Source organism: Solanum pennellii, chromosome 4 (assembly GCF_001406875.1).
Source record: "Solanum pennellii chromosome 4, SPENNV200".
Classification (NCBI taxonomy): domain Eukaryota; kingdom Viridiplantae; phylum Streptophyta; class Magnoliopsida; order Solanales; family Solanaceae; genus Solanum; species Solanum pennellii.
This window is the reverse complement of record NC_028640.1, coordinates 20,313,205-20,325,962: the sequence shown is the minus strand read 5'-3', so window position 1 is coordinate 20,325,962 and position 12,758 is coordinate 20,313,205.

Genomic DNA, 12,758 nt, shown 5'->3' with positions numbered 1-12,758 from the left:
GTAACGCTGGTCGACGAAGCCTCGCCGGTACCCGCTCGCCTGTTGGTGACAGTGGTTGACGAAGCCTCGCTGGTCGGTTCTCCTTCTCCGATGGCGGCGTTAGCCTTGCCGCCGGTCTTTGTTACCTTGGTGGCGGCTTTACGCTGTCTCAGATCTTCCCACCATTCTGGGTAGCCGATGAGCTTAAAGCATCCTTCCTTGGTGTGTTTGGTTCCTCCGCAGTGGCTGCATTTGAGGTGAGTTTTGTCCTCTCGCCGGAATGATGAATCTGACCGGCTAAATGAAGAATCTGACCGGCGTTGAGTGACAAGACCACTTCCGATCTCTGAGGGACCTCGTTCCAGTGATGAGTTGCCGGTCATTATGCCACGACGAGCAATTTCTCGTCTGATGGTGGCATATGCGGCATCAATGGTTGGAAGGGGATCTAGATTTAGGATGTCTCGCTTTTCTTTGTCAAGTGAATCATTTACACCGGCCAAAAACTGGTACAGCCTTTGTCGTTGTATAAATGAGTTGAACAGTGTGATGTCTTCTGCGCATTTCATTGGGTTCGGCATTCGTCTATCGATTTCTTTCCATAGGGTATTCAATTTACTGAAATAGACCTCTATCGTGTCTATCCCTTGTTTCATAGATGTTGCCTTTGTGTTCAGATCATAGATCTGCAGTTCATCTCTGCCGCTACTGAGTAGAGTTTCGATGCCTTTCCATAAATCTCGGGCAGTTTTGTAGTCCAAGAATTGATTCACGAGGTCTCCGTCAATATTCTCGATGATCCATGAAATGACCATCGAATCTTTTTGAGCCCATTGCTGGTATTCTGGATCGTCTGGTGAAATGGGATTGACGATGATGTGATTGAGTCTTCCCCGACCACCAATTGCTATCTGCATCAGTTTACACCATTTGGTGTAGTTGGTGAAGTTCAATTTTTCCGCGACTCGCACTGTTTGTGAAGTCACTGGTTCGATGTTGGTTGAGCTTTTGTTGAGTGTTTGGAACATTTGAAACAGTTGTTGCATATGTTCCATAGAAATAAGCTGGTTTGGATTTTCTGGTGGGTTTTCCGATGGGTCTTCCATTTCGGTAGATCCCGGTAGATGATGAGTACGAACAACCGTCGAAGATCGACCTTATGGCTCTGATACCATGATAAAATACGTAAACAAGGAGAATAGTTTTTGGTTAATTTTCTGTGTATTGCTTTTGTGAAATAACTATTACATTTATACAGGTAAGATGGAAAGAGATACGGAACCAGATAAGGAAAAAGATTATACAGAATATATTACTAACATAATTAGTCTATTCTGTTCCTATAATTATTTTGCTAAGTATGGGTATTTTCTACAGGAAGCTAGTGGGAGCTGAGCGACGCATCTATTTTTGAAATAAGATTCAGTCGCATGTGGAAGCTATTGGCACATGCAATTTAGTTCTTAGTATTTGTTTTATTTTAGATTTAGGAAAGAATTTTTATGTTCCTTATTTTTCTAGGAATTTAATTTCAGTATCAAGACCTTTTTGGATATTCCCTTCTTTCTAGAAGGTGATTCAAAACTATTTTATAAATCTAAACTTGTTGGATATGGTACATTATCCGATGAGTTGTAAAGGAAAGGAGCCACTTGAAACTGACATAATTAAGAGATTCGTTAATGATGGAGTACTTACCACTTTATATTTTACTGATTTTGATACTTGTATGGACTGAAATTAAAAGCAAACAGACCAACAAGTCAAAGAAAGGTGCCAAGAGGAGTTCAACCGTATTAGAAATCATACAGACAGATACATGTTGTCCATACATGGACGCATATGGTCAGAAATACTTTATCACTTTTATTGATGAGTACTCAAGATATATGTATCTCTACATGCTTCATAATAAGAGCGAAGCATTAGAAGTCTTAAAATTTTTGAAGGCTGAAGTAGAGAAATAAAGCGAAAAAACAAATAAGGATTGTGTGAACTGATAGAGGTGGCGAGTATTACGGTAGATATACAGAAGATGGACAAGCATATAGTCTGTTTGGGATGTTTTTTCAACAAAATGGGATTGTTGCCCAATAAACTATGCATGGTTCTCCGGACTAGAACATTATTGGACATGGTGTGTAGTATATTAAGTAGCTCTAAGCTACCTATGTCCTTCTAGATTGAATCTCTTAATACAACAGCTTATATATTAAACCGAGTTTTACCCAAGGTTGTTCCAAAGACACCTTTTGAGTTATTCAAAGGTTTGCAACCTAGTTTGATACATATACGTGTATGGGGATACCCGTCTTAAGTTAGAATTTACAAACCCACAAGAAAAAGAACTGGATCCTAGGACCATTAGTGGATATTCCATTGGATATGCCAAAAGTTATCAAGGATACAAATTTTACTGTCCATCTAATAGTACTAGGATTGTGGAATCAAGAAATGCAAAATTTCTTGAAAATGACTCAATAAGTGGGAGTGATCAATTTCATAATACAATTTATATAAGAGTTCAACCTTCCACTTCAATAAAATTGATTGTTGTAAATAATACCCCTCAAAATAAATTGGGTGTTGATCAACTAATCAATGAGATTCCACAAACTGTTGAAAACGTGCATATAGATCAAGTTGTTCAACTAATTCATGAAATTATTGAACAACCAGTTGAACAATATGATTCCACAGAAAATGTTGGTTCAACATTGAGAAGATCTACTACGGAATGAAAATCAGAAATGACTAATGACTTTGTTGTATATTTTCAAGAATATGACATTGGAGTTGAATATGATCTTGAGTCTTTTTCACAAGCCATGAATTCTAAAGAGTTTGAATTGTGGTACAATGCCATGAAAGAAGAGATGAATTCTATGAAAAGTAACGAGGTCTAGGATCTTGTCGATTTGCCTTATGGTGTTAAAACCATTGAATGTAAATAGGTCTTTAAGAATAAAAAGGACTCATCAAGCAAAATAGAAAATATAAGTCAAGACTCGTTGCAATAGGATTCACTCAAAAGGAAGGAATTGATTACATGGAGACATTTTCTTCTGTCTTTAAAAAGGATGACTTGCGCATAATATTGGCATAATAGCACACTTTGACTTAGAATTGCAAGAGATGGATGTGAAAACCGCATTTCTCATTGGTGATGTGGAGGAAAAGATTTATATGAAATATCCTAAAGGATTATCCTCTAGTAATTGTGAGCACTTGGTATGCAAGTTAAAGAAATCCATATATGGACTAAAACAAGCTTCCCATAAATGTCATTTGAAATTTCATAATGTTATCTCTTCATTCGAGTTTGTTGAGAACATTATGGATCAATGTGTATACCGTAAGGTCAGTGGGAGTAAAATATGTTTCTTAGTTCTGTATGTGGATGTTATCTTACTTGCATCCAATGATAAGGGAATGATACATGAGGTGAAACAATATCTCTCTAAAATTTTTGATATGAAAGACATAGGTGATGCATCTTATTCTATTGGCGTTAAAATTCATTGAGATAGACATCAAGGTACCTTAGGTTTATCTCAAGAATACTACATCAATAAAATATTAGAGAGCTACTGAATGAAAGATTGTTAAGAAAGTGTAGCTCCTATCGTGAAGGGTGAAAAGTTAAATTTGAATTTGTGCCCGAATAACAATCTTGAGAGGGAACAAATGAAGGACATTATTTATGCTTTTCCTGTCGGAAGCTTGATGTATGCTTGTGTTTGTACAAGACCTGATATATCATTTGTGACTGGAATGTAAGAAAGATATCAGAGTAATCCATGTCTTTACCACTAGAGAGCTACAAAGAATGTCTCAAGATATATTCAAGGAACAAAAGCCAACATGCTTATGTATAAACGACCAGATGACTTGGAAGTCTTGGCTACTCTGATTCAGACTTTGTTGGCTTTGTTGATTCACCAGGATGCATATTTATGTTAGCCGACGGAGCTATATCTTGGAGAAATGTCAAACAGACTCTAGTTACTACTTCCACTATGGAGGTTGAGTTCGTTTATTATTTTGAGGCTACCTCACACAGTGTATGGTTAAAGAGTTTAATTTCTGGTCTTAGAATTTTTGAATGTATACCTAATCCATTAAGGTTATATTGTGACAATTTATCTATTGTCTTTATGGCTTAGAATAATAAAACTAGTAGTCGAAGCAAACATATCGACATCAAATATCTATCCATAAGAGAATATGTTAAAAACAAGAAAGTAGTCATTGAAGACGTTAGCACTGAAATAATGTTAGCTGATCTTTTAACTAAAGGCATGCCACCACAAAAATTTAAGGATCATGTAGTCACAATGGGACTTAGTTCCACTATGTAAAATTTCTTTGAAACAATAAATGTATATGAAACTCTATTTTATATGATATTTCTCGTTAATTGTGTGCTTATTATGTTTTATTTTCAGAAATGTCGCTAAAGTATGGGCCTTGAATAAATATTGAGTTTATTCATTAATTATATGGGCCAAAGTTTAGAGATACAGTGCACTGTGATACATGAAAGATACTACTCGCTACAAGAGTAAAAATCACCATAATTCATGTACTATATTTCATTAATGGGATTAGATTATACCGAGCAAGGATAATGTTAGTACTTTTGTTAACGCTTATATGGTCCGTATTACATGGGTCCATTATCCCACTTCATGGACCCATTATCCCATTAATGGAAAGGTAGTTGACTGCCCATTATTCCATTAATGGTAAGGTAGTTAACTACCCATTATCCCACTATATGGATCCAATATCCTACTACTCTAGTGGTTGGTAACTTCCTTTAACCTCTTAACCATTCTTGATGGAAGAACGGTTATGAATATGTCATTTGGTTCAAAAGTTCCTAAGCACATAGTTCTTAAAACTCCATACCATCTAAGAGTGAGGTTTTGAGTGCTTAGAAGATCTTTGAAGAAAAGAAGAATAGTCGTATTAGAAAACAAACACAAACTACTCTGACTATATTGCTAACAATGGTTGGAGGTATGTCGATCACTCAATATTTTTTTTGCGCCATTGCTCCGTAATGTTTTACACATATTTCCATGTACTAATCCCTTCTTGTGTTATCTTTGTTTTCCTTGTTTGGAGTCCAAAGAGTATATCATCGACTTTGACTCACCCTCATCTCTAGCCAGTCTCCAGCATATCAGGTTCCATGGTGAGTTGTTCATTCGAGTTCATATTGGATTCTCTTGGTCATGGCATGATGTCCTTATTTTTCGGACACATACTATTTTATTCAATTATTTGGTGTCTTGATACTCTAAGACTTAGTATTTGTAGATTACTTGTCCTTGATGTGATGACTTTCAGTTGTTTGGGAAATGATATTCAATAGACGTTAGTGAATTTTTCTTTTGTAATTAATAAGATTTAAATTTTTTGCATTATGGTTAGTATTTCGTAAGGTGAATGATAAATTTAAATTGGGGTTGAATTCATTGGTTCGCCCACCTAGGAGGTTAAGTGTGGGTGTCACTCATGACTCGTTTTGGGTTGTGATAGACTAACTAATCCAAAATACAAAATGAGAGTCAGTACAGAAAAAAGAATAACAACAAGTCTCTGAACGTTGAGATCTCACCATAAAGCTAAGTCTATTACCACCATGAGAAATCCAAGGCTTATTGAGGGTTGCTCGAACTGGTAGTGCATCAAGAAAAAAGATGCAGAAATGCAGTATGAGTATCAAAACACGGGATACTCATTCACATCATAGACCGACCAAGATCAAGATCAAATATGTATATAAGAATCTTGATGATACAAGAAAGTAAAGGGAGCTAAGACACACTAACCTTATGATAGAGAACAAGCAGAAAGTTTGACCACAAGACAATATAATCCACATAGTCAAAGGCCAACTCACACGATGATACAATATAAATATTCAAGTAGGAAGAGTCATAAGCCCGCAAGAAACATTGAGCCGCCTTGAATTATATCTCAAGCTTAACTAAATTTCAATAATTTTGTTAGATGTATCCACGGGCCGCCCGGGATGACTCGTCAAGCTTACCCCTAATTAGGATATATGTATCCATGGACGGACCGAGATGTTACTTTGACTTTATCAACAATGTAAATCTAGATGATAGATTATAGCCCGAGCCTAAGCCAATGGGCCTCCCAGAATGGTACTTCGAGATCATCAGAGTAAATGCATTTGAAAGGTGCGTAAATCAAGAAAAATGGGGGTTTTCCACTACTTTTAGGGAAAAATGGGTCTCAAGAATTTCAAACTCATTAAGGAAATTCATTTCACAAACCAAGTTATTTTTCGTTGAAAATCGTTCAAGTAATAAATCCTCAAAAATACTATCACAATCATATCATGCAATACACACAAATCCGGGTAGAATACCCCTCACACCACGAGAGCACTACCCTGGAACTCCTTCCAATCAAAGCTTACGACCTTAGGCCCTACAATTTAATAGACATCCAAAAATCACAACTCAAGGATCCACACCACCTTATATCTATATTGTTTTTCTTTCTTTCTTTCTTTCTTTCTTTCTTTCTTTCTTTCTTTCTTTCTTTCTTTCTTTCTAGAATTGGGTAACACCTTTCTAAATGGTTATAAGAACACTTTTAGCGCCTTAACTAATATTTTTTTCTGAAAATTTTTTGAAAATCTTCAAACATGTCTCTAAAAAAAATTATCACCATATTTTTGTAAATAATTGAATCAAATGTTTGCATTAAAACAAGTAGTAGTAGATGACATAATATACAATCAACGATTTTACTCGATCTCAATACCTTCAACATGAAATATAGCTCTTCGTATATATGTATAACTCCAACTTTGCGGCAAAATGCAAGCACAATTAATTTTTTCTTCCAAATTTTCAATTTTCTACCTCTTATCTGCAATTATGGGGAAACCACAAGTTAATCTTTTTATTGGTTTAAGATATTTAGATACTTAAAATTTTAGCGCATTCTCAATCCAACTACAATTGTTAACATTATTCTGTAATTTTTTTTTGTCCAAAAAAGATGGAAAATATTGGTAAAAATTTCCTTTTAGGATGAAAAATGGACAATGAATTGTTGGGACGAGTGTCTAAAACCGTCTACAAAAACATCTCCCGTCCCAAATTATTTGTCATATTTTATTTTATAAAAGTCAATTTGATTAATTTTTGGAGTTAAATAACTTTAAATTAAAATTTATATTTAAAACAATATAAAAGTAGTAGAATTTTAATTTTTCTCATCTCAATATGATTTTTTTTTTAAAAATTATATCGTAGAATACTAGTAAAAGTACATGTAGTTTAATAATAAAAACGAAAATTGATAAATTGTTGACAAATATTTTGTGATGGAGAAAAATATAACTTGAATTCACTTTCAATTTTGGGTGAATGTTGACCAAATTTTGAAGTCTTGACTTGAATAAATTTAATTAAACAAAAAGACATTAAAACTAAAGAGAATTTGTCATATAAAAAAGGGAAAAAAACAATTTGATTCAGAATATTTTTTGCGTACATAAATATTGTAAATAAGGAATATAAAATAGAAAACTAAATTGATATCAACTGGTATTCCGAAAGGTTCCAGATTCAAGTCTCCTTGGGTACGGAGCGACACGGATTCAGATTTAGTCAGGCTCCAATGCGGGTACCGAAATTAAAAAAATATTTAGTTAAAAAATAGATGTAATCCATTAAATGACAATAGAAATATTTGACAAGTTAATACTAGACATTAATGTTACTAAAACAATATACTACAAATTATCACTAGAATAATTTCTTATTCGTGTGTGCGCGCGCGCCCGGCCGTGCGCGCGCGTGTGTGCGTGTGTGTTCGCGATCGCTCGGTCGTGCGTGTGTGCGTGTGTGTGTGAGAGAATGTGCGTGTGTGTCTCTGTGTGTGTTTGTGCACCTGCGTGTGTGGATATTCAGGATCAGACGTATCAAAGTAATCCAACTTTCATCAGTCAAGGCTTTAAATAGTTCATCCAATGTTGGTAGCTGCCAAATTTTTGCAGCATATAACCATCCATTATGACCTCTCGGTTAATTCAAGACACAATCAGGAACTGCATTCTCGGTTATTATAGGAATATCTTGATGATTTTTATATAAACTATTTTTCTTTGTAATGAAACACACAATAGAGTGTTCACTTCTTATTTATCTGTGTTCTCTTAATACATCCATTGTAGTTTTATCAAGACAATATTCATTCACAATCTTGTATACACTTTCTTTATCTTCATTACTACTTTCTTCATTAAAACTAAAAGTATTTTTATACCTAATTCCTGATCTTTCCTTGTGCAAAATTTCTTTACTATTGTCACTTCTTTGTTGTAATATCTTGCTTTTTGAAAGAACTAGAAAAACATAGAATTGGAAAGAAACTGTTTTTGGAAATAATCAAATTTAGAATGTTTAACAAAGTTAAGCTAAGTATGAGTTTTGGATCAACTTCAAATGATCATCATTACAAGCTCATGATGAGTTAGGTGAGCTACCACATACCGTAGAAAAGATATTTCAATTATCTTTCCAACACCACCAACTTTGCTCAATTCTAATTGTATGAGAGAGATATGCCCATCCAAAATAGAGTTGTCTAGATAAAGAAAGTTAAAATAAGATTTTAAAAAGCTATTATGGTCTTTTGACTACCCAATGAATTAAATTCGTTTTTGATAATTAACTCGGGGACAAAGCTGATTACATTCAGTTTACGCTTCATAAAAATAAGTTAGGGTTTTGACAGAACAGAAGAGGAGAAAAAAGGAGAGGATCTACGCGCTCGTCAAGGTTCTTGAGTTTTGTTGCGAATTTTCTCCATGGATTTGATCATAAGAGGTACGTAAGCTTCTATAGTGTGGCGTTTGTTCACCTACACGTCAATCATGTTATTTTCAGTAAAGTTGAAAGATTAGAGTTGTTGGTGCGTTCTTGAGAAGTGTTCTTGAAGTTCATCCTAAATCTTGTTGTGTTGGGGTTTTGATACTTCTTAAGATTGAATTGAGTGTTTTAGGGGTTTTTAGAGTATATTAGAGTGTATTTATGTTAAGTAATCTAATCGAAGTGATTGAGGAAGACATTGTTTGATTCTAGGCGAGTTAGGATGAGAAAACGAGCAAAGAAACTCGTTGAGTTTTTTGGGTAGAAAGGGTCATACTTTTTAGATGATTCCTTAAGAGGTCTTATACCTTGGAAAAGTATAGGACAGTTCTGGCAGCATGGGCGAGACGTCATATTGTATTTTTATATACAAAGTAAGTATTATTGTATTTTTATATACAAAGTAAGTATTATTGTATTTTGCAATACATTGTGTTGCTATCTACAGTTTTATAGCTTTCCATACATATTGCATCTTTTACTATTGTTTTAACCTTGAGTATCATGAGTTGATTATTTCAAGTTGAGTACCTTCGAAATGAGTATCTTGAGTTTATTTGTGCTTCATTGTGTTGAGTACCTATTGTTGTGTTTCACTGAGTGGAGAACCTTATTACTGATTTGAGTATATTATCCTTGAGTACTTCTTAGTTGAGTAAGTTTGAGTAGTTTTCAGTATCCTTGAGTATTCCTTGAGCTGAGTAAGTTAGAAAGAGGTAAGTATGTTTCCCTTTTATTAAGTTCAAGCTTATGTTTATGCTTTAGAATTCTCCTTCATGCTCGTACATTTCACGTACTAAGACATCTGGCCTGCATCATTTCATGATGCAGATATAGGATTTCTGGGTTTTCAAGAGGAGCTTTGTTGATATCACATGGAGTTCTAGTTATCTATGGTAATCCTCCTTGCTTCTTGAGGATTTCATTTTCCTTTCAGTTAGTTTAGTTGTTAGGATGCCGTGGGTCTTGTCTCAATTTCCATATTTGTCAATTAGAGACTTCATAGATAGATAGTAGAGTTTTAGAAGTCTCATTTATTTTGTTAAATATTCTAACGACTTAAGTTGCCTATTTTAGGGCGAGTAGAAAATATTATATTATTTGGAGTTTTCTTTTGATTTAAAGCTTTGTATTTAACTTCCATGAATTTTAATTTAGTTTCTAAGATGTGTATGCTTGAGTTAGTCTTCTACTTGTAGTCAGCCACGATGAGGGTTCGCTTGGGACCAATAATTGTTCTCGAATCCAAGTTGTAGACTTAGGTCGTGACAAACTTGGTATCATAGTAAAGAGTTCAAGTATCCTAGGTCTTCTATTAAACGGTGTCAAGTAAGGTCTTGTTTATGGTTGTGAGGGCCTCAATTCTTCATGGTTGTAGAGCCCCATTTCCATAAATGAGGGACTACAAATATTTAGGAAAGGTTTCCCTTATTTTATGCTCTTAATCGTGCAATAGATCTATGTCATTGAGATTTATTCATACTCATGCATATCTCAGATCCGTTCGACTACCCATCATACTAGAGGTGGTTGAAAACAAAAGTCATTCCTTTATTGATAAGTTAATTTTAGTAAAAAATTCTTGAGGAAGTCATGAGACTCTAAAGGGGCTTGAGAGAATCCCAAAAGTGAGTTAAGTGTTCAGTTTCATAGGGATGCACCCATATTCATATGAATCCTACAATTGAGCTAAAAGCGAGTTATACTCTTCTCGTTCAGTCTTGTTTAGCTGAGATCCTTTTTAAGAAGTATGTTTAGATCTTGGGTAATATTTTAACCTAAAAAGGTAGCATGATTTACAAGATCATGAGCAGTAGTAGGGAAAGATCCTAGAGTTAGAGAAAAGTATGCACATGTTTAGTAATCCTAGAAAGGGAGATAGTGATGTGGCAAGCTATATGTTATTATAGTCATCACTCAATAAGTTATTGATGAGGATTCTCCCCTTATGGGTAGAGTAGGATTTTGTAGTGAAGATGAGATAGAGTATATAGTTGTTTACAAGAATAGAGTTGATGTCAATGTGTCATCGTATTAGAGAAGACTAAATTCATGTGTTGAATAAGATAGCAGAGTAGTTATAATGAGATACATCTAAGATATGTTTGTGATTTGTTTGAGAGGGTCATGATGTTCAGAAGGTTATAGAATAGATCAAGTAATGAGGTATAGTACAGTAGGCGATCAATCACATTGATATTCGAGTGTAGTAATAAACAGTAATCTTGAATATGATATGGGTGTCATGACCAAAAGAATCGCAACATGAGGATGCTGATGTTAGTATTGAGATTTGATCTAGAAAAATTGACATAGGGTAGGTGAAGAATTAAGGTGATAAGTTGCAATAAATATGAGTGGTACATGTGAGAGACCCTAACCTTTATATAAGGTAAGTGAAGTGTGGCTAAGTCACAAAAGTAACAAGAAGCATTAAGAGGTGTACTGAGAGGGTGTGCAATCAAAAAATGGTTAAGAGAAACACCTTAGAAAGAGTCTAAGTACCACTTATATAGAGTTTGGTAGTCATGAGATAAGCTTCTACAAAGTGTTAGATAGAGTAAAAGAAGATATAGTCCAGTTTAGAGTTGATGGAATAGGTCATATTTTTCGAGTGTCATCTTTAGACGTAAGGGGTAGATGACAAGATGAGAAGTCCATTCAAGTGGTTGAAGAGTAAGATAATAATCAGTTTCAAAGAGTTTGAGGGATATCTTTTTAGAGGTCCTTTTAGTAGCGGAGTACAGTTAAAAAGACAAGGGTAATGATCTTATCGTAATAGTGATAGTGTATTTATTCCGTCTAAGTTTATTAATGAGGAGGAAGAAAAAGATGACATTTTCTAGTTAAAGGAGATTTTTTAGTTGGTTTTTAATAGTAATGCGGACAAATCTTGTTAGTATGACAGAGATGATAACAGTAACATTGAATCATACCCAGTCCAGCCATACTACGAGGACAAATGATCCCAAGGAGGATATATTATAACACCTCGCTTTTTGAAAGAAATAGAAATACTTATAATTGGAAAGAAGTTGTTTTTGGAAATTATCAAATTTGGAAAGATTTACAAGGTTAAGCTAACTATGAGTTTTGGGTTGATTTCAAATGACCATAAATCCTAACTCAAGATGATTTAGGTGTGCTACCAGATACCACAGGAAATATATTTGAATTATATTTCCAAGGACACTAAGTTTGCTCAATTTCGATTTCGTATAAGGGAGATATGTCTATTCGAAGTTGGGTTGTCAAGATAAAAAAAGTCAAAACCAGATTTTATAAGGGTATTATGGTCTTTTCTCTACCCAAATAATGAAACTCGTTTTTTGTAGTAAAGTTGGGGACAAAACTGATTGGATTCAGTTTACTCTTCATAAAAATAAATTAGGATTTCGAGAGAAGAAGAAAAATGAGGAGGAGAAAAGAGGAGAGGATCAAGGCGCTCGTCGAGGTTCTTGAGTTTTGTTACGGATTTTTTCAATGTGTTTGATCCCTAATAAATATGTAAGCTTCCATAATGTTCGGTTTGTTCACCCACACTCAGATCATGTTATTTTCAGTGAAATTTCATTGTTGAAATTGAAAGATTAGAGTTGTTAATGAGTTCTTGAGAAGTGTTCTTGAAGTTCATCTTAAACCTTATTGTATTGGGTTTTTGTTGATTCCTTAAGATGGAAGTTGTCACACCTCTTTTATTATTTACAATTGTTGAGGATATGACGGGTTTAAATTATTTTTTTTTAGAGTCGCCACTTGGAATTGAGTTTTTTAGGTGTTCCAAATAACCAGATAGTTCTTAGTTTAAAGAAAAAACTTTTTTTCCTGTACCAAAAACAGAGATTGAGTAAG